Source organism: Rhinolophus hipposideros (assembly GCF_964194185.1).
Source record: "Rhinolophus hipposideros genome assembly, chromosome: X".
Classification (NCBI taxonomy): Eukaryota; Metazoa; Chordata; class Mammalia; order Chiroptera; family Rhinolophidae; genus Rhinolophus; species Rhinolophus hipposideros.
The window spans coordinates 65842943-65866461 of NC_138046.1; the positions used below are offsets into that span (position 1 = coordinate 65842943).

Sequence of the window (23519 nt, forward strand, 5' to 3'; positions counted from 1 at the left end):
TAAAGAGCCGTTTTTCCCAGAACACAAAATGATACATTCTTTTCTAGTGCACTTGGAACATTCTAAAGGATAAGTTACATGTTGGGACACAAAACTAGCCTCAGCAAATTTAAGAAGGTTGAAATCATACCAAGCATATTCTCCAACATCAATGCTTTGAAATTGGAGATCAACTGAAAAAGAAAAGCAGGAGAAACCACAAAAAATATAGAGATTAAACAGCATGCTAGTAAAGGACATCTGGGTCAAAGAAGAAATAAAGTGAGAGATCAAACGTTACACAGAAACAGATGAGAATGAAAATACAGCCTATCAAAATTATTGGTATCCTGGGAAAACAGTATTAAGAGGGAAATTTATATGATTACTAGCCTATCTCAAGAAACAAAAACAATCCCAAATAAGCAACCTAAAATTACATCTTAAAAAAATAGAAAAAAAAAACACAAATGAATCCCAAAGTCAGCAGGAAAAAAAAAAGGAAATATTAAAGATTAGAGCAGAATTAAATGAAATAGAGAACAAAAAGACAGTGGAAAAAATTAATGTAGAAAGGGGCAAAAAAAATGGCAGCGTGAGGTGAGCCTCTGTAACGCTCCCCTGGAATTTACAACGAATCAGACAACAATAACTCCACAAAGGATTCCTTGCACAGCAGACAGGCAAGACGAAGAGGCCCACTACTGAATTCACCTCCAGGTGGGTGAATCGCGCGAGTGGGAAAGGAGGGAGAGAAGTGCGGAGACAGAGCCGCGCGGGCTCAGGATACAGACCTAGCTCAGTGCTCCGTGCCCGCTGCTCCCGGATCTTCCGCAGCTGTGGGACAGGGAAGTACTCAGACTGCTAGGGCTCCGCTTACGGCCCACAGGGCTGAGGGGGCAGCATACAAAACCGCTGAACCCAACGCTCATGGCAGACACCTCGAAGCAAAGACTGAGGGAAGAGGGCTGAAAACGGTGGTTTAAGCCCTCACTGCCGAGCGGAGAACGGAAGCCTTAGGCACGGAGACTAGCAGCCCCCTCCCTACCCTCCCAAAGCTCGCCCCGCCCCCACCTGCCTGGTGCTAGAAGCGGAACAGTAGCAGTGTCGGATCAAAGGACAGAATATTTGCTGCTCTGAGAACTGTGGACCGCAGACACAGATTCGCAGCTCAACTAGTTCCGGCAAAGGGGAGGGAGCTGTGGAAGCAGGACTGGCTGTGGTGGTGGTCGCCGCCATTGCTCTGGGCCACCTCTCACAACTCACCCCGCCCCTTGGCCCCACCTATCTGGGCGGATCCCTGCAGGAGAAAAAAGAACTGCTAAAACAAACGGGCTCTGAATCTGGTGCAGAAAGAGCTTTGGAACTTCAAAAGCTCTTCGCATACCTATCAACCTGTTGCAGAAGCCACTCCTGTAGATGTCTAGGAAGAGAAATGGTAAATCAGTGATTGCCATGAATAACCAAGGCAACAAGATAGCTCAGAAAGAAAGTGAAAAGTCTCCAGAAAAGAAACTTAGAGATATGGATATTTGTGATTTAAATGACAGAGAATTCAAGATTGCAATTCTGAAAGAACTGAACGAGATGCAAGAAAACACAGAAAGGCAGTTTAATGAACTCAGAAACACAATCAAAGAACACCATGAGCATTTTACAAAAGAGATTGAAATCTTGAAAAAGAACCAAATAGAATTTCTGGAGATTAAGAACTCAATAGAAGAAATTAACAATAACATATCCACCTTAGGTAGTACAGTTGACCAGATGGAGGAAAGAATCAGTGACATTGAAGATAGGAAACTGGAATTTACACAGAGGGAAGAAGAAAGAGACTTGAGACTTAAAAGAAATGAAAGAACTCTACAAGAACTCTCTGACTCCATCAGAAACAGAAATATAAGAATAATGGGCATACCAGAAGGAGAAGAAAGAGGGAAGGGAACAGAGAATATATTTAAACAAATCGTCGATGAGAACTTCCCAAACTTGTGGACAGAACTGTATCCTCGAATCCAAGAAGCAAATAGAACACCTAATTACCTCAATCCCAACAAGCCTTCACCAAGGCAAATTGTATTGAAGCTGTCTAAAATCAATGACAAAAAAAGACTCCTCAAGGCAGCCAGGGAAAAGAAGACGGTAACTTACAAAGGAAAGTCCATTAGATTATCATCAGATTTTTCAGCAGAAACTCTACAAGCTAGGAGGGAATGGAATCAAATATTCAAACTATTGAAAGAGAGAAATTATGAGCCAAGAATAATATATCCAGCAAAGATCTCCTTTAGATATGAAGGAGGAATAAAGACCTTTCCAGATATCCAAAAGCTGAGGGAATTTTCTAACACACGACCTGCACTACAAGAAATACTAAAGGAGGCTATTAGACCACCATCAACAGGGACAACTTGTGGCAACCGAAACATAAAAAGGGGGAGCGTAAAGGCCTGAACTGGAATATGGGAATAGAGAAAGTAAGCGTACTGGAGAAACTGGAATACTCTAAATATCAAACTTTCTTTTACATAAACTCAAGGGTAAACACTCAAAAAACATCGAAATCTGAAATATATACTCTAATAAAAGAAGAAACAGAGGAAAACATCATGGAATACCACCACACAGAAATAATAGACAACAACAAAAAGGCAAAGAAACAATGGAGACACAGCCTTACCAGAAACTAAAGACAGAATGACAGGAAATCCTCACTTATCAATAATCACCCTAAATGTAAATGGACTGAACTCACCAATAAAGAGACACAGAGTAGCAGATTGGATCAAAAAACTAAACCCAACCATATGCTGTCTACAAGAGACACATCTCAGCTACAAGGACAAACATAGACTCAAAGTGAAAGGGTGGAAATTGACACTCCAAGCAAATGGTACCCAGAGAAAATCAGGTGTAGCCATAATGATTTCCGATGAAACAGACTTCAGGGTGAAAAAGATAACAAGAGACAAAGATGGACATTTCATAATGGTAAAGGGGACTATACAACAAGAAGACATAACAGTCATCAATATTTATGCCCCCAATCAGGGAGCACCGAAATATACCAAGCAACTACTAACAGAACTAAAGGGAGAAATTGACCAAAACACAATTATACTAGGGGACTTAAATACATCATTGATAGCTATGGCTAGATCATCCAAACAGAAGATAAATAATGAAATTGCAGCCCTAAATGACACATTAGATGAATTGGACATAATTGACATATATAGAGCACTTCATCCTAAAACATCAGACTATACATTCTTTTCTAGTGTACATAGAACACTCTCAAGGATAGACTATATATTGGGACACAAAATCAGCCTCAGCAAATTTAAGAAGATTGAAATCATACCAAGCATATTCTCTGATCACAAAGCTTTGAAATTGGATATCAACTGCAAAAAGAAAGCAGGAAAAAACACAAATACATGGAGATTAAACAACATACTTTTAAAGAACGACTGGGTCAAAGAAGAAATTAGAGGAGAGATCAAAAGATACATAGAAAGAAATGACAATGAAAATGCATCCTACCAAAATTTTTGGGATGCCGCGAAAGCAGTTTTAAGAGGGAAATTTATATCATTACAGGCCTATCTCAAGAAACAAGAAAAATCCCAAATAAATAACCTCATGTTACACCTTAAAAAACTAGAAAAAGAAGAACAAGCGAAACCCAAGGTCAGCAGAAGAAAGGAAATAACAAAAATCAGAGCAGAACTAAATGAAATACAGAACAAAAAGACAATAGAAAAAATTAATGTGACAAAGAGCTGGTTCTTTGAAAAGATTAACAAAATTGACAAACCCTTGGCTAGACTCACTAAGATAAAAAGAGAGAAGACACTAATTAACAAAATCAGAAATGAAAAAGGGGAAGTTATCACGGACACCACAGAAATACAAAGGATTATCCAAGAATACTATGAAGGACTATATGCCACCAAATTTAATAACTTAGAAGAAATGGACAAGTTCTTAGAAACACATAGCCTTCCAAGGCTGAATCATGAAGAACTGGAAAATCTTAATAGGCCGATCACCAGTAACAAAATTGAATCAGTCATCAAAAACATTCCCAAAATCAAAAGTCCTGGACCAGATGGCTTCACCAGTGAACTCTACCAAACCTTCAAGGAGGATCTAATACCAATCCTGCTCAAACTCTTCCAAAAAATTGAAGAAGCGTCAGTACTCCCTAACTCATTTTATGAGGCCAACATTACCCTGATACCGAAACCTGGTAAGGACAACACAAAAAAAGAAAACTACAGACCTATATCTCTGATGAATACAGATGCTAAAATCCTAAACAAAATTCTAGCAAATCGAATACAACAACGCATTAAAAAGATTATTCATCACGACCAAGTGGGGTTCATCCCCGGGGCACAAGGATGGTTCAACATTCGCAAATCCATCAATGTGATACATCACATAAACAAAATAAAGGACAAAAATCATATGATTCTATCAATTGATGCAGAAAAAGCATTTGATAAGATACAACATCCATTTATGATTAAAACACTTACTAAAATTGGTATAGAAGGAAAATACCTCAACATAATAAAGGCCATATACGACAAGCCCTCAGCTAATCTCATAATTAATGGTGAAAAGCTGAAGCCCTTTGCTCTACGTTCAGGAACACGACAAGGTTGTCCCCTATCACCTCTGCTTTTCAACATAGTGTTGGAAGTCCTCGCCCGAGCTATCAGGCAAGAGAAAGAAATAAAAGGCATCCAAATTGGGAATGAAGAAGTTAAATTGTCACTCTTTGCAGATGACATGATGCTATATATAGAAAACCCTAAAGACTCCACCAAAAAGCTATTAGAAACAATCAATGAATACAGTAAAGTTGCTGGCTACAAAATCAATGTACAAAAGTCCATTGCTTTCCTATATACCAACAATGAAATCTCAGAAAAAGAGATAGAAAAAACAGTTCTTTTTGCAATTGCAGCAAAAAGAATAAAATACCTAGGAATAAACTTAACCAAGGATGTGAAGGGTTTATATGCTAAAAACTATAAGACATTTTTGAAAGAAATTGAAGAAGACACAAAGAAATGGAAAGACATTCCGTGCTCATGGATTGGAAGAATCAACATAGTTAAAATGGCCATATTACCCAAAGCCATATGCAGATTTAATGCAATCCCCATTAAAATCCCAATGGCATTTTTTAAAGAAATAGAACAAAAAATCATCAGATTTGTTTGGAACCACAAAAGACCCAGAATAGCCAAAGCAATATTTAAAAAAAAGAACAATACTGGAGGTATCACACTCCCTGATTTTTGCTTGTACTACAGGGCTACAATAATGAAAACAGCTTGGTATTGGCGGAAAAACAGACACATAGACCAATGGAATAGAATTGAGAACCCAGAAATAAAACCACATAAATATGGACAGATAATTTTTGACAAAGAAGCTAAAAACATACAATGGAGGAAAGACAGCTTCTTCAATAAATGGTGCTGGCAGAATTGGATAGCTACGTGCAAAAGAATGAAACTGGATTGCTATCTGTCACCATGTACCAAAATTAATTCAAAATGGATCAAAGGCTTAAGCACAAGACCTGACACAATAAACTGCATTGAAGAAAACATAGGTACTAAACTTATGGACCTTGGGTTGAAACTGCCTTTTATGAATTTGACTCCAAAGGTAATGGAAGTAAAAACTAAAATAAACGAATGGGATTATATGAAACTGAAAAGCTTCTGCACAGCAAAAGAAACTATTGACAAAATAATGAGGCAACCAACTGAATGGGAGAAGATTTTTTCAAACAGCGCCTCTGATAAGGGGCTAATATCCAAAATATACAAGGAACTCATGAAACTCAACAACAAAAATACAAACAACCCAATTGAAAAATGGACAGAGGACCTGAAGAGACATTTCTCCAAAGAGGACATACAAATGGCAAATAGACATATGAAAAAATGCTCAACATTGCTAATCATCAGAGAAATGCAAATGAAAACCACAATGAGATATCACCTCACCCCAGTCAGAATGGCTTTCATCAATAAGACAAATAGTAACAAGTGTTGGAGAGGCTGTGGAGAAAAAGGAACCCTCATACACTGTTGGAGGGAATGCAGACTGGTGCAGCCACTATGGAAGGCAGTGTGGAGGTTTCTCAAGAAATTACGAATAGAATTACCATATGACCCAGCAATCGCTCTCCTGGGTATCTACTCAAAAAATCTGAAAGCATTCCTCTATAGAGACACGTGTACTCCAATGTTCATTGCAGCTTTGTTTACGGTGGCCAAGACATGGAAACAACCAAAATGTCCTTCAATAGATGAATGGATAAAGAAGTTGTGGTATATATACACAATGGAATACTATTCCGCGTTAAGGAAAGATGATATAGGAGCATTTGTGACAACATGGATGGATCTTGAGAGTATAATGCTAAGTGAAATAAGTCAGACAGAAAAAGCAGAGAACCCTATGATTTCACTGATATGTGGTATAGAAACCAAAAAGAACAAGACAAAGAAATGAGAAAGAAAAACTCATAGACACAGACAATAATTTAGTGGTTACCAGAGGGTAAGGGGGTGGGGGGTGGGTGATGAGGGTAAAGGGGATCAAATATATGGTGATGGAAGGAGAACTGACTCTGGGTGGTGAACACACAATGGGATTTATAGACGATGTAATACAGAATTGTACACCTGAAATCTATGTAAATTTATTAACAATTGTCACCCCAATAAATTTAATTAAAAAAAAATTAATGTAACAAAGAGCTGGTTCTTTAAAAGACTAATAAAATTGACAAACCCCTGGCTAGATTCACTAAGGAAAAATGAGGGAAAACACAATAAAGAAAATCAGAAATGAAAGGGGAAAATTTACAACAGACACCACAGAAATAGAAAGGATCATACAAGAATACTGTGAAAGAATATATGGTACAAAATTTAATAACCTAGAAGAAATGGGAAAGTTTTTAGAAATATACAACCTTCCCAGACTGAATCAGAAAGAACTGGAAAGTCTAAATAGACCAATCAACCGTAAGGAAATTGAATCAGTCATCCAAAACCTTCCCAAAAGCAAAAATACAGGACCAGATGGCTTCACTAGTGAATTTTACCAAACATTCAAAGATGATTTAATACCTGTCCTCCTCAAACTCTCCCAAAAAATTGAAAAAGACGTCACACTACCTAACTCATTTTATGAGGCCAACATTATTACCGTGATACCAAAACTTGGTAAGGATAACACAAAAAATACAACTCCAGACAAATATCTCTGATGAATATAAATACAAGAGTCCTAGAAAAATACTAACAAATTGACTACCACAATACATTAAACAGATTATACATCACAATCAAGTTGGGTACATCCAAGTGGTGCAAAGATAGTTCAACATACACAAATCGATCAATGTGTTACACCACATACACAAAATAAAGGATAAAGATCAAATGATTATATCAATAGATGCAGAAAAAGCATTTGACAAGATACAACATCCATTTATGATTAAAATACTTAATGAAAGTGGGTATACAAGGAAAGTACCTCAACATAATAAAGGTCGTATATGATAAACCCTCAGCTAATATCATACTTAATGGTGAAAAACTGAAAGGTTTTCCTCTAAGATCTGGAACAAGACAAGTATGCTTCATCTCACCATTATTCCACATAGTATTGGAAGACCTAGCCAGAGCAATCTGGGAAGAGAAAGAAAATAAATCCAAATTGGGAATGAAGAGGTCAAATTGTCCCTCTTATTAGATGACATGATTCTTTATATAGAAAACCCTAAAGACTCCACCAAAAAACTATTAGAAACAGTAAACAAAAACAGTATAGTTGTAGGATACAAAATCAATGCATAATAATCCACCCCATTCCTATATATTAACAATGAAATTTCAGAAAAATAAATTTAAGAAAAAACAATCTTTTTTGCAATTGCAAAAGAATAATAAAATACATAAGAATAAAGTTAACAAAGGATGTGAAGAACCTACATACTGAGAACTACAAGACATTATTCAAAAAATTGAAAAAGACGCAAAGAAATGGAAAGATATTCCATGTTGATGGAGTGGAAGAATCAACATAGGTAAAATGGCCATATTATCTAAAAAAATTACACAGATTTAATGCAATCCCCATCAAAATCCCAGTGGCATTTTTTTCAAGAAATAGAGCAAAAAAATTATCAGATTTGTATAGAATAACAAAAGACCTCAACTAGCCAAAGCAATCCTAAGAAAAAAGAGTAATGCTGGAGGTATCACACTCCCTGACTGTAGCTTGTACTACACAAAGGAACAATAATCAAAACAGCATGGTATTGGCAGAAAAACAGACACATAGACCAATGGCATAGCATTGAAAACCCAGAAATAAACCCACATATATATATGGGCAGAAAATTTTTGACACAGAAGCCAAAAACATACACTGGAGAAAAAAAAAAATCCTCTTCAATAAATGGTGCTGGGAAAATTGGAAAGTCACGTGCAAAAAACGGAAACTAGAATGCTATCTGTCAACATACACCAAAATTAACTCAAAATAGATGAAAGACCTAAACATAAGGCCTGAAATAATAAGTTGCATAGAAGAAAGCAGAGATACTAAACGTATGGACCTTGGGTTCAAAGAGGATTTTATGAATTCGACCTTAAAGGCAAGGGAAGTAAAAGCAAAAATAAATGAATGGGACTATATCAAACTGAAAAGCTTCTGCACAGACACAGAAACGATCAACAAAACAAAGAGGCAACCAACTGAATGGGGGGAAATGTTTGCAAACAACGTCTCCGATAAGGGACCAATATCCAAAATATATACAGGAGTCGTACAACTCAACAACAAAAAACAAACAATCTAATAAATGGGTAGAGGACCTGAACAGACACTTCTCCCAAGAAGACATAAAAACTGCCAACAGATACAGTTTGTTTATTATCAGAGGGTAAGCAGGTAAGGGGAGAGGCAGAAGACAGTAAAGGGGGTAAAATATACAGAGGGTGCCAAAAAAAGGTATACACATTTTAAGAAAAAAAAAACTATTATAATTGTAATAATATATACTGATAATAAAAGATGAATACAAGTCATGTGTATACACTTTTTGGCACTCCCGGTATGGTGATGCAAGGAGAACTGATTCTGGGTGGTGAACACACAATGTAGTATATTGATATATTATAAAATTTTACACTTGAAACCTATGTAATTTTATTAACCAGTGTCATCCCACTAAATTTAAATTAAAAATATGGCTACTAGAAAACCTAATGTTGCAAAAAAAAAATAAAAATAAGCTGACAAGTGTGCCATTGGCAAAACAAATAAGGTATTTGAAAACACATTACTGAGTTAAAACAGTGAGTCAATAAACATACAATCTGTTTGTTTTTCCCCCTTGCTTATTATTTTTCATTCACTGAAAGCTGACAAGTTATTTCAGTTTGCCAGTTCTTCTGATAAAATTAAATAAGGAATATTTATTCCTTAAATTTTGCAAAATTTTTCTTCAATTTCCTGTATTAATTCTCAATTTGATTTGTTTGATATAATCTCAATTTGGTATATTAAATATACTTCATATCTTATGTCACGAAGCATTTAATGTGTGTCTAGATGTTATTCTAGGTAATATGTTATGTAAACACAAATGAAATTTTTTATCACACTCCACTAAATCCTATGAGATGTTATATTTTTATCATTAAAGAGGGAATACTACAGCTATCAATGCATTCAGAATTTTTAAAAGATCAGGTGATAGATCGTGATTTAAAAATCCACTGCATAAAAGTATTAATGCACATAGGTATCTAATTATGGAAATTCTCAATGTTTATTAATAAATCAGTAACATTAACAAAATTTTGGTAATGGTTCTAAAAATAGGGGGACTGATGAAATGATAAAACTTGCTATAGATGTTATATTTTGATTATGCCAGACAATGTTATTTAACAATGTGTATTATTTAACAATTATGTTAAATAATTTTATCATTGTATAACACTGCATCTGCACTAAAAATATGCATATAGACAGGTCAGAGAACACAAAAGTGGAGAAAATGAAACTTTATTTGCAATTGGAAATAAAATAAACGTATTTGTTACAACAATTGAGATAGTTTAGGTCATGAGGAGAACAAACAAGTGAACTAGATAAACTTGAAACATCTTATTTTATAATTGATCACTAAATTTAAAAAGTTTTATAGTATGGGTACAACCTCTTTCCTGTGTTGAGTGGTTTGTGCCATTTATAAAATATTTTTTTATTTTATTTGTTTAATATTTTAAGTATAATAGTGTGCAGCACTAATGCAGTAGACATTCTCCATCCTAGTAAACAACACAAAAAGACTATTGCCTGTGGTATTTTTAGCATCATTTGCTCAATGGTGAGCATTGGGATTACATAATATAGAAACCTTCCCAAGATTCATTCTCTTGTGTATTATTGGCCTTATACTTCTTTATGAATGTTAGAATAAAATACCTCATTTATACTTACTATGAGTTAATATGTATACATATGCATGTGTACTATACAATGTGAATCCATGACATCTAAAAAACATGGGTGTCTATGTGTGTGAATTTATAAATACCATGCAAACATAAGCAAAAAATAAAAATGGGACACTGACAATTGGAATTCAAACTACCACTTTATTCTTATCTTACCCTCAGGTATTACATTAGTACAACTGGCAGAAGAATACTATAGACCATTTTAAAAACCACTGCATGCCTGTTGCAATATCTCTACACAAGAAGAGGAATTAAGAAAGGGTCCTATTTCCAAGTAGTCCCCTCTCCCAATCCATTCTAAATCTGTTCTACTCTACCTTTAAAAACATCATCAAATAAAACATTTTAAACTGTGTTTTATCACTTGCAGTTCTTTTGGATGTTTAAAAATAGAGGGGGAAAAAAATAGAGGAGGAAAAAAAGCAGTGTCATTTCTAAAACTGAAGGTTTATTCATTTATTCAACAAATATTTATTAAGCAATTTCACATGCCAGACACCATTCTAGGCACTGAGAATACATCAGTGAACAAAACAGACAAAAATCCTTGCCCTCACAGAGTTTATGTTTGATACTATAAATATTCGAAAATGTCTTTAATTCAGTGTTGAACCAGTATTTAACAAACTCAACTCTGGCTCTAGCAGGATGTAAACAAGCATGCTAAAATAGCCTCAATCTCTAGATTCTGATTCCAAACCTTGCATTTGCCACTTGAAAATGTATTGTTATCTCTAAAATTAAAATGATTTTCCTTCAAAATGTTGAGTTTAGTTCTTTGAATGACCAATGCAAAAATTTAACTACTGAATATGAATATAAAGAGTCACTACTTAGTTTTACGGAAGCATGATGAATTTACTTCAGATATTCAGGGAAAATATTCCCACACACATAACTTTACTTGGCTGTAATTTTCTCTCTCTCATGAACAAATGATAAGATAACCTTAAAATTCTTTACTTCGTAAAATTCTTTACTAAGCCTGAGGCTAGTTTGGAGATTGATAGGGGAAGCACAATGAAAGCAGATACAGAGACTTAAAATTTTCTACACGTGTCAGTAGCGCCATTCCTGTTTAAATGACATTTTTTTGTTGGCAATACATCATAGTTCGGTAGGCAACAGTCATAGAGAGACAGAATCATAACACTTAAAGAAAGCAAAAACAGAAACAACTGTCAAATTTTAAGAGATGAAAAGCAAAAATGCAAGTTTATTTTATAGTCTCTGATCAACTCAGTTCTAAATAGATAATTAGGTAGAGGAACTAAGTCTCTACTATATGCAATTCTGTGTTCAAATCGCAAAGGTGATGTTAAAATGGTTTGTCCAAAAAATTCTAAAGCATAATTTCCCTGACATACTTGTTACATTTTCCTTCATTAGAGTACGGTGTTTAATTTGTGATATACTTAACTAATTCTATATGAGTGAATGGTTTACATGCTACAAAAACAAATTCTTAAAAATCGTACAAATTAGTTCCTACTTAGTTCCATGAAAATAAAAAGTAAAACAAAAAATGAACAACACAGACAAACAAGCAAAAATTCATAGACACAGACAACAGTTCAGTTGTTACCAGAGTGTAAGGGGGGCTGTAGAAGAGAGTAAAGGGGTCAAATATGTGGTGACAGAAGGAGATTTGACTTTGGGTAGTGAGCATACAATGCAATATATAGATTATGTATTATAGAATTGTACACTGGAAACATATAATTTTATTAGCCAATGTCACCTCAATAAATTTAATAGAACAAAAAATATATAGCATACACACACACACACACACACACACACACACACACACACGTTGTCCCATGATCCTAACTCTACTTGGCTCCCATCATTCTAATTACTTGAATGTCTCATGAAGTCAAAAATACACCATTAAACAGCTACGATGTATTATACAGTTACTTCTATGTTCTTGTTCTCATGCACAAAGCTTCTTTCACAGACTGGGAAAATGATAAGGTAGTTCTTAAAGTTTACAGGAAGGAATCTAGAACATTGCAAGAAAAGTAACCACTTTTCGAGAAAGACAAACTGAAGAAACTAATTAACTTGATACTTTCAAAGGGACTGAACACAAGTAAAGTGGGGTTGGTGCACTGGCTGTGTCTTGTTTGACTTGACTATTTCCTATGTATTCCTAAACTTGAAATGTCAAAATGAAAGATTTAGGTACTTTAATTCTTTAAAACTGTTACTTATTAAATTGTATTCCACAAAGGATTCAATCATTTTATTTCTTTTTGTGTAAGTCTAATTTTCATATTTGGGTCTAATCTCTCTAAGAAGTGGATTCCATCAATGTTGCTTCGTTCTCTAAAATGTTTACCAGTATATTTTGTTGAGTTATCCTAACACTCCACAACAGTTAACGCAGTGTTTTCTAACAGGGTTTCAAATCTGTTAATCATCAATGCTCAAATAGCATTTATAAGGCAATTTATGAAGGTTGCTCTTATATTTTAATTTTTTTGGATTTTTGATATATGATTTAGGAAGCATTTGTAAAATGGTTTTACATATTATTCAAGCAAGAAACATATTCCATATGGCAATATGTTCACCCATCATCATATATTTTTACCACCTGTGAATTTAATCATGAGTATTTCAGTATCTATTAATTGTTTTAATATATTTGATCCATAAGTATGATATTATCGTAATAAATATATTAACTTTTTATATCAAATAGGCATTAATTTCATATCTTTTAAGTCCCCTAGATGATCATATTTTAAGATCATGTTTTCAGAAAGTAAACAAATAGTAGAAATTCATGACTTCACTGAGGATTTATTGAATAGTTTATTCATTCAATAAAATTATTTTTAGATATGTAAGAATAAGTGATTACTTTTATTAATTCCTGTTCTCATGAGTGAATAAAACAGTATAGGTCTAACCAGGAAAAAAGAAAAGGTGATGTCTTAGCACATTTTTCATTCGTGTCAGCTGTTAATTTATCAAAATCATGATGTAATAAAATCAACATTTAAAGGAAATGAGATATACCACCATAATTTTGAAAATGGTGGTTGGAAACAGATCCCAGTTTATAGTTTGAAAATGAATCAAGGTAAGGCATTACTTATAAGAAAATGAATAGTATCTATCAACTTATTGTTCCAAGGAGCAGGGAGATGACATTCATTCAACCAGGAAGAAGCTCTTCCTGGTAAGATGACTTTGGGGTGACATAAATTCACAATCAGTAGGATAGATCATAGGCCACTAAGCAAAAATTATGTAACAACTTTCTAAAAACCAATCTTGCTACTTGGTTTATCAATTGCTTAACAGGTGCCTCAGGCTAAAGCTTCAGCAAAAATCCTTTCTTAGTTTCTTAATTCTTATTCTTTTACAAATATCTTAATACTATTTCTGTGATTCTTGTTTTGTGTTATTTCAAAACCAAAAGACTCTGGATGGCAAGTTAAAAATGATATCAATGAATGAATGTATAGAAAAACATTTGAACCATAAATTGGACACATACAGGCCACATTCTGATACATTTAATTTAGGGGAGGAAACTAATTAGGCAGAATTCTGAATTAAAAAGTGAATTAGCATTTATGGTTAAATTAAACACCACTTCTTGTTGTTCTTAATTTGGACAATAAGTTCGTAGGCTGGGTTTGGTCTGATTTTCAAGAAGGAATCCTGTTTATAAGAGATACAATTCAAACGTATTTACAAATAGCTCACACAAAGATAAATTATACATGCTAGTATTTCTACTATTTTTCCTTCCTATTTCTAATACATAAAAAATGTTTTTTTGATTTAGCAATATCCCTCTCAAACCTGTGAGTTATTTCAAATTTGTCTTAACATTCTAATTCCAAATATACCGTGTTTCCCTCAGAATAAGACCTAGCCGGGCAATCAGCTCTAATGCATCTTTTGGAGCAAAAATTAATATAAGACCCAGTCTTATATTATATAAGATCCAGTCTTATAGTAAAATAAGACTGGGTATTATACTATATTATATTATATTACATTATATTATGTAAGACCCAGTCTTATTTTAATATTATTTTAAAATAAGACTGGGTCTTTTGTTAATTTTTGCTCCAAAAGACACATTAGGGCTGATTGTCTGGCTAGGTCTTACTTTCGGGGAAACATGGTAATTGTGACCCTAAACATTCAAACTCCAAGTTAGGCATTCAAAAACACGTTGCTAAATTTGAAAACTCTTAATTTTGGAGAATGCCTGTTGGGTCCTATTTTAATATTATTAGTATATTTGAAAGTGTACAAAATGGGCAATAAAACCTGGATGTTTTAGGGGCTGCCGGGTGGCTCAGGTGGCTGGAGTGCTGTGCTCCCAACACTGAGGTAGCTGGTTGGCTTCCTGCATGGGCCAATGAGCTTCGCCTTCTACAGCTAGATTTGTGAACAACAGCTCAACTCAACCTAGAACTGTGCTGCCGTGGGCTGCAGTGAGCTGCAGCAAGCGGCGGGCTGGGGTGGGGGCGACCAATTCAAAAATCTGTATGCACTCCTATGTTTATTGCAGCACTTTACACAATAGCCAAGACATGGAAACAACCGAAATGCCCATCGGTAGATGACTGGATTAAGAAACTGTGGTACATTTATACAATGGAGTATTACGCAGCCATAAAGAAGAAAGAAATCTTACCATTTGCAACAACATGGATGGATCTAGAGAACATTATGTTAAGTGAAATAAGTCAGAAAGAGAAAGACAAGTACCATATGATCTCACTTATATGCGGAATCTAAAGAAAAGGATAAGTGAATGAACTAATCAGAAACAGTTTTGGGGACAAAAAGGAAAAACTGAGAGTTGTTAGATGGGCGGGGGGGGTGGGGATAAGGGGAAAGGTGAAGGGATTAGGAAACAGTTGGTAACCACAAGATGGCCTCAGGGTTTTTGAAAATTAACTTGGGGAACGTAATCAATAAAGTTGTAAAGATTTTGTTGGGTATTCGACGGACACGTGTCCCATTTGGGAGACCACCTCAGGGATACTGTAGATGCCTGATCATGGCACTGTACACTAGAAGCTAAACAATAATGAATGCCAACTATAATTATATATATGTGATGGCTCGGTGTGAGGTCGGAGGGATAGTGGATGGGGGGTGGGGGGTTCACAGCATGAGGGATATAAATGATGAAAGTCTAAGTATTACCTTGTCGTGTACATCTGAAACTAATAAATTAATAATAATAATAATAATAATAATAATAATAATATCAACATGGGCCAGTGAGCTGCAGTTCTCCACTACTAGACTGAGAACAACATTGGCTTTACTCTGAATTGGGGGGAAGGGGCGCAGAGAGAATGGTGGAGGGGCAAAATAAAACAACAAAAAACTGGATGTTTATAATATCTGAAATTTAGCTCTTCAAAAATAGAAATTTAGGTATAAAACACAGCTTCCATAAAAATGTTTTAAATTGAAATAATTGTAGAGATACGTATTTTATAGTGTAGTTCTCTGCTCTAAATGCAAATGAATTATTTCAAATATATACAAAATTTATTGGTAGGCCTTTATATTTAGTTTAGCGGTGCATAGGCACTATGCTAAATACATAATAAGAGTTTAAGGAATGTTTATTAGATGGTTGGGTTTCTAATTCTTTTGTTTTAAAGATATTACTATAAGGACTGGCAAAAACTCCAAGAAACAATAGGTGTATTCTACAACAACTTGGAGCGTTCATTGTTTCATGCATTCTGTTTCATTAAAAGGCCTACATTTTTCTGATGAGTACTATATTTTAGAGAAAAATCTTTTCCTGCAGATATTTCCTGCAGAAATTACATTCGGTTGTTCTTAGGCAAGCAATTTTCCCAATTAAAGGTAAAACAAAATATTTTCCCAATTAAAGGTAAAACAAAATATTTAAATTAATTCTAATCCTGTACTTTTTCCAAATGTTTATAGATTCCTGTTATTTGATTTTTTTTTTTTTTTATCCTGTTTCCCACTTTGGATCACCGCAAATCTTACTCAGGTTCATAAAATAATGAAAAGTGATTCCCTTCCTTATTAGTAGTGTTCATTCACCATACCCCACAATTTCTCACCACAAGTACAGACAGTCTTCCTTCCACACAGTAATAGACTTGCATATTGGAAGAATTTCATGCTACTTTTGTTTGGTTTTAATCAAGCAGTGCATTAACCTCAAAATGAAATCACGAATATGCAAGTTCCATCTCCTCGGAGTTGGATGCAGTTTTGTCCTTTGGACCAGCAAGCACTAACCAAACACTAATTGTGGAATATTCATGAGATATTTCATTTTTATGATTAAAATAATAATCTTCATGTTTCAGAGTGTATGTTCTTGTGAGTATGTGTGTGCACATGCACAAAGAGATAATTTCAATGAAAAAGGCCATTTGAAATGCCATTCATTAAACAATAGTTGAAATGGACATGGTGTGGTCAGGGTTACTCTCATGTTAAGGCAGTCCGGAATCGCAGTACTTTGACAGTGTCCCACACTAATGCATATGAAGACCAAAAATATATTTTTATTTAGGCCTTTACTGTCATTGTTATTTTTATTAATTTAGCTATTGCATTTCTTAAAAATATATATATATTTGCACTTTGCTTATTTATGAAGGTTTGCAAAGAAAACTTAGATGTGTCTTCTGAAAATCAGATTTCACAATGGTTTTGAAAGAGTTTGCCAAAGAAAGAAAATAAAGACATCATTCTTCCTGTTAGGTACTGGAGGCCTAAATTATTGTGTTAATTTACTTCCCAAAATATTTTTGGTTTTCAGAATTACAACTTACTGTGATGATTTCAACTTAAAACAAAGTATGAAATAGTTTAAAAATGGTCATTGTCTCATTTTAAGTAAGTTACAATCTCTATATAGGCAATAAATATATAATACTGTCCTCAAATGTTCTTATTATTCCAAGAAATACTAGACATACGGAAAAATGGTTTTCCTTTCCAAACATATTCAAGTCCTTAATGGAGATCATAAATGAGTTATCACAACCAGAACTATTTCACACCTGCTGTATCTGGCACTCACTCTAGGAAATTGTGACCACGTGCTGCATTAATTCTTCCCATAAACTGACAGTCCTGGAAAATTCAAAAATAAAGGCCAGTGCTAGTGACAATAAAATTGCTTTGTGTAAGGACATGATAGTATAAATGGGACAAGAACAAAAGTTTAGAAACAGAGGAGATTATGCCCTGAAAAAAGGAAGTCTATTTTTGTACATTATAGTCATATTTGGACATATATTGACTAAGAGTCAGTTCTTCTGCCATCGCATGTTTGATCTCTTTTACCCTTGTCTAGCTCCCCTTCTCCCCACTTTCCCTCTGGTAACCACTAAACTGTTGTTTGTGTCTATGAGTTTTTGTTTGTTTGTCTTGTTCATTTGTTGCTTTCAGTTTTACAAGAGATCAGTAACTTGTTAATTCAAGGAGAAACGATTAAATTTTCCCTCATTTTGAATTTGGAATCAAACTGCTTGAAATCCTCTGAGACCAAAAAAAAAAAAAAAAGTGATTTTATGGTTATAAATAATATCTTAAAACAGAATTATTTTCATAAAACATTACCTCGATAAAATCTATGAGAAATGCTATATAAACAAATGTACTGTGTCTGAGACACTAAATTTATGAAGAGGTAATATACCAATACAACTACCCACTTGATAGTTTTCAGTATATTGGGTAGGGTCAATAGAAGTGTGAGGTACCCACTATGTTCTCCAGATTTGCTGCCATTGTAATCCTCATACCGATACTATGAAGAATCTTAGTCATGGTAGAAATCATCAATTCTTTGAAAACTTCAGACAGTAAACTGAAGAGTATAGTATAAATATCCTAATAGACAACTGCATAAGTTTGTCTTACTTGATAATTAATCGGAAACGCATGCATACTATAAATAAGCACCTGTAATGTAGAACCATGCAGTGTAAGCTACTGTTTTCTAGCAAATCTAATTATTATTTCATTCTCAATCTTTCTCTGCTGTCCCCAAGTCCACACTGCTCTCCTTCTCTGAACACAGTCAAAGCACTGACATACATTGGCTGCCTCAATTTACAAATTTCCTCATATTTATGTTTCTGTGCAGACTTAACTCTTGACCTCCAAGTTCTCCACAGTGCTGGATAGTCTTAATAAACACTGATGATTTTGTTATTTTTATGTGTTTATGTTTTAATAAACAAATAATATTTAATAAAGAAAAGGCTCATAAAGAACTTAGAAAAAGTTAGATAAACCCTCAGTAAAAGCGATTACCCACTGAAATAGAAATGGATGTTTCAGTTTTCCAGTCTTGCTCCTAGTCCTTTTTTTCCCCTAAAATTCCTATTTTATATGAGTCAGCTACTCTAAATTTTATTTTCATTGTCTTTCAATTCTATTTAAAAACAAATGGGACACATAGAAGTAATGTATGTAGGAAGCTCTAACATTCTACTTTCATTTAAATTTTTACATGATAGTTTTCAGAATTTATTATAACACTATATATAAAACTAACTTTACATGGGTATTTTGTATGTTAGGTATTGTTTTTTTACCCTTTCCATATTAACTATATAACGTTGTTCTAATTGTTTTTCATTTACTCAAATGTATTTCTTTCCCATGTGTCAATATGTTAACATATCAATGTCAAAATATGCTCTCTTTTATAGGGTATGATTTTTTCCCAATATTACTTTGAAACTAATAATTGAGTCCACAGACTAAAACAAGCTAGAAAAAAATAAGACTTAGTCTATGGGCCTTATTTATTAGAAATTATAAAACCAATTTTGCCTACACTGTAATTAGCAAGTGTATAAAATAATTGATAACTTAATTCTACCATGCTCACAAAAAGAGGCCATTTCATAGAGGCATTATTTAAATATATTTTGGGTTGATCTTCTAGTTTGAAAAATAAGTGAAATTGCTCCATAAACAGAATGAACTGAAGAACTCCATATAGATTCATTTTTGCAACTGTCTTAATGACCAGTATAGACTTCAGGCAAATCATTCATTTAGATTCCCACATACTGAAGCAAAATTATTCATTTAAAGCTATTGTTAAACATATTTGACGTGGAAATTGAGACAATCATTAATTTCCCTACTTAAAAATCAAAGTCTTAAACGTTATTATATCCATATAAAAACTGCCCTGGCAAAATGAAATTTTAAAAAATTATTTAAGATTTTGTGGCATGAGCTATGGAGGTGGATTGTCTGGTTTTGAATCTGTGATCCACTACTTATTAGCTATGCAACTTTATACAAGTTTTTAAAATTCTCTGTGTCTCAGTATAAAATAGAAATAATAAAAATAGTATCTACCTCAGGGCGTTATTGTGAAAACTGAATGAATTAACATATGTAAAGTACTTAGAATAGTTCCTGGAACCACAATAAGTATTGTGTTTGTTATTGTAGCTGTCATTACCATTAAACTAAAGAAAACAGATTAAAGTAAGTAGCTGTGACTTTGGACAAGAGAGTTAATTACCCTGTGCCTCATTTTCTTCATATGATGAGTAGAGTTGAGGTTCATCTCTAAGATCATTTTTTGTTCTAGTATTGAAATGAGCTTTATTCCTAAATCTGTAATCATTTGTATAATGGATCTCAATTATATTCAATGCTACAGTTTTAAAGAATTTTATATCACAATTTCTTATGTAAAATCAAGATATCTTATAGTCATCAACTGCATATTTAATATAATTTTAATTGACTTAAAATTATGCTTATAAGGTTTAAAGACTCTGCTTTTTTTTTCAGTAAGTAGTAATCTTACGGTTGTTTCTAGGTTGGGAACAAATAATTTTGTATATAATTTAAAATGGAAACCTTGTTTTAAAAGAGCATTTTAATGAATTTTTTCTCTTTCAGGGTTTTTTTCTTTTTGTAACATTTTTTCCCCTCAAAATTTTACAACTCTTGAAAACATTTTCAAAAAGGATATATTCCAATGACATTTATCTTTAGGCATTATGATTATTTTGAAATACTTAAACTGATCAATTTATTCCTTTGATTAAACAGGAAACATATTGACTCATTGGATGATTTTAATTAACATTTGGATTTTTAAAGAACAAGTATAAGTTAGAGAAAATGGGAGATATTTTAATCGGATAATTGTAATACATCTTGAAGCTCTGTGTTGAAAATATTGAAGCAAACACATCTCACAAAATCAAGTGATTTTTGACATAGTATTTCCAACTGAAATATGTCATGATTTTGTATTGAAAATGATAAATATTCAACTTCTGTAAAGTTGATCACTCAAGAAAAAAAGATAGTTAAACCCTGCTAGAGCTGACAACTACATCATTGCACCTTCAAAATTGTCCACTAATTACAGCTGCTAATTTTTAAGAGGAACTGTTAAAGTGAGTCAGATATGACATAAAGACAGCTCCTCCACCTCTTTTTTTTTATTTAGAAGATAAGTTTTTCCAAATGAGAAAGAAAAACTCATAGACACAGACAATAATTTAGTGGTTACCAGAGGGTAAGGGGATGGGGGGTGGGAGATGAGGGTAAGGGGGATCAAATATATGGTGATGGAAGGAGAACTGACTCTGGGTGGTGAACACACAATGGGATTTATAGATGATGTAATACAGAATTGTACACCTGAAATCTATGTAAATTTACTAACAATTGTTACCCCAATAAATTTAATAAAAAAAAAAATTTTCTTAATAAACGTTTCCAAATACATTATGTATCCATAATATAATTTAATATAATTTTTATGGACTACTTTTACTTTTTTAAAATTAGTTTCACATATACAAAGCAACGTAATAGTTAGACATTTATACCCCTCAGAAAGTGGTACCCCTCAAATCTACTATACTACACTTCTGACATTGTATATAGTTGTTACAATACCACTGACTATATTCCCTGTGCTTAACTTTACATTCCATGACTATATATATATATATTTTTTTAAATTATAGTTGACATTCGATATTATTAAATATATATTTAATATATATAAAATATTGTATAAATATTAAACACATATATTTAATTATAGTTGACATTTAATATTATTCTACTTTAGCTTCAGGTATACAGCATAGTGGTCAGGCATCTACAGTCTATGAAGTGATCCCCCTGACAAGTCCAATGCCCATCTGGCAATACTGTTACTTTTTATTTTATTTTATTGGGGAAGGGGAACAGGACTTTATTGGGGGAACAGTGTATACTTCCAGGACTTTTTTTCCAAGTCAAGTTGTTGTCCTTTCATCTTAGTTGTGGAGGGTGCCATTCAGCTTCAAGTTGTCTTTTCAGTCTTAGTTGTGGAGGGCGCAGCTCAGCTCCAGGTCCAATTGCCGTTGCTAGTTGCAGGGTGCGCAGCCCACCATCCCTTGTGGGAGTCGAACCAGCAACCTTGTGGTTGAGAGGACGCGCTCCAACCAACTGAGCCATCTGGGAGCTCAGCGGCAGCTCAGCTCAAGGTGCCGTGTTCAACCTTAGTTGCAGGGGGCGCTGCCCGCCATCCCTTGTGGGACTCGAGGGATAGAACTGGCAACCTTGTGGTTGAGAGCCCACTGGCCCATGTGGGAATCGAACCGGTTAGGAGCATGGAGCTCTAACTGCCTGAGGCACTGGGCAGGCCCACTATTTTTACTTTTTTTGATGTAGGAAAATAAACATTAATGATTTTGTAAAACATTATATACAATAACCAAACCAAAACAACTGACAACAGAAAACCTCCATGCGTTGCCTATTAAAATATATAGACTATAAACACTGAGACCTAGCATTCAAGGTACTTAATTAGTTGCTTCCAGCATATGTCTTTGCCATAACCCATTACCTTCCCCCATCAACCAAGCCAACACCCACTCTTTAGCCATAACATTTTCACTTCCTCTCTGGTCATCCAGGGTCATCATCTGCTTCGGGGCATTTCACAACCAATTTCCTCTAAGAAACTTGTTAACATTATATGGAGAATATCTGAATAAGCATACAAGGAAGGATAAATGTAAGTGCTTAAGAGACTTGTTAGAACACAACAACTATGGAGAAGGTAGTCAGCAAAATTTTGGAGCAATGAGTTGTTTTTTTTACCTTTAATTTGGAAAAAGTCATTAACAGTCACTGTGTGTCATGTGCATTCAAGTAGCACATTCACTTAGTCACCTATTCTTTCTCCTTCACCCCTTAAAAGGTGTACAGAATATTGTTTTGAACTGAATGTCTTGTTTAATATTTTTTTTTACCTTGGTTTAATTTGGCTTTGCTATCTTAATGGTAAACTGCCACTAGGTAAACAGGGACTGTGTTGACTTTTTTTTTTTTTTTTTAATTCTGCTCTATCTCAATCTCTTTTGAAAGCAAGCCTGGTACAAACACATTATTTTTTGTTTTAATTAAAATTTATTGGGGTGACAATGGTTAGACAAATACATTATTTTAAAAAGTAAAATAGATTGTATCATTATATCACAAATACTGTGAGAAGGTGAGGGGTACACTGGAGGATATGTTAATCAATAAATCTACAAACAAATTATTTTTGAAAGAAAAAAAAAGCCTCCCATGACAGTTTTAACATTATTTCAAATTTGTTTAATAGAAACTTAGACAACTGTTATTCATTTAATTGGAGATTGGGAGGATGCACTACTAGCTTATTTAATCAAATCATCATCTTACCGGTTCAAGAAAGTCCATATATTTATTCATTAGAACAACCTTTTCGTTTGCTAGTTTGGTATATATTTGTTGAGCACTTTCTCTGTACCAGACATTGGAAATGCAAGAATAAGAAAAAACAGTCCCTCTACCCAGGGTGCTCACAATCCACAGAAAAGATATTTGTTCTGAAAATAGGTACTTCTGCAACTTATCATTACATGAATAGTTACTCAT

The 23519-nt window shown here is 34.0% G+C and overlaps 1 protein-coding gene across 7 annotated transcripts in view; it reads right to left on the reverse strand.

The window, feature by feature from the left end:
* PCDH11X (protocadherin 11 X-linked) overlaps positions 1 to 23519 on the reverse strand; it is an 824011-nt gene that overhangs the window by 766778 nt on the left and 33714 nt on the right. The window lies entirely within an intron of this gene.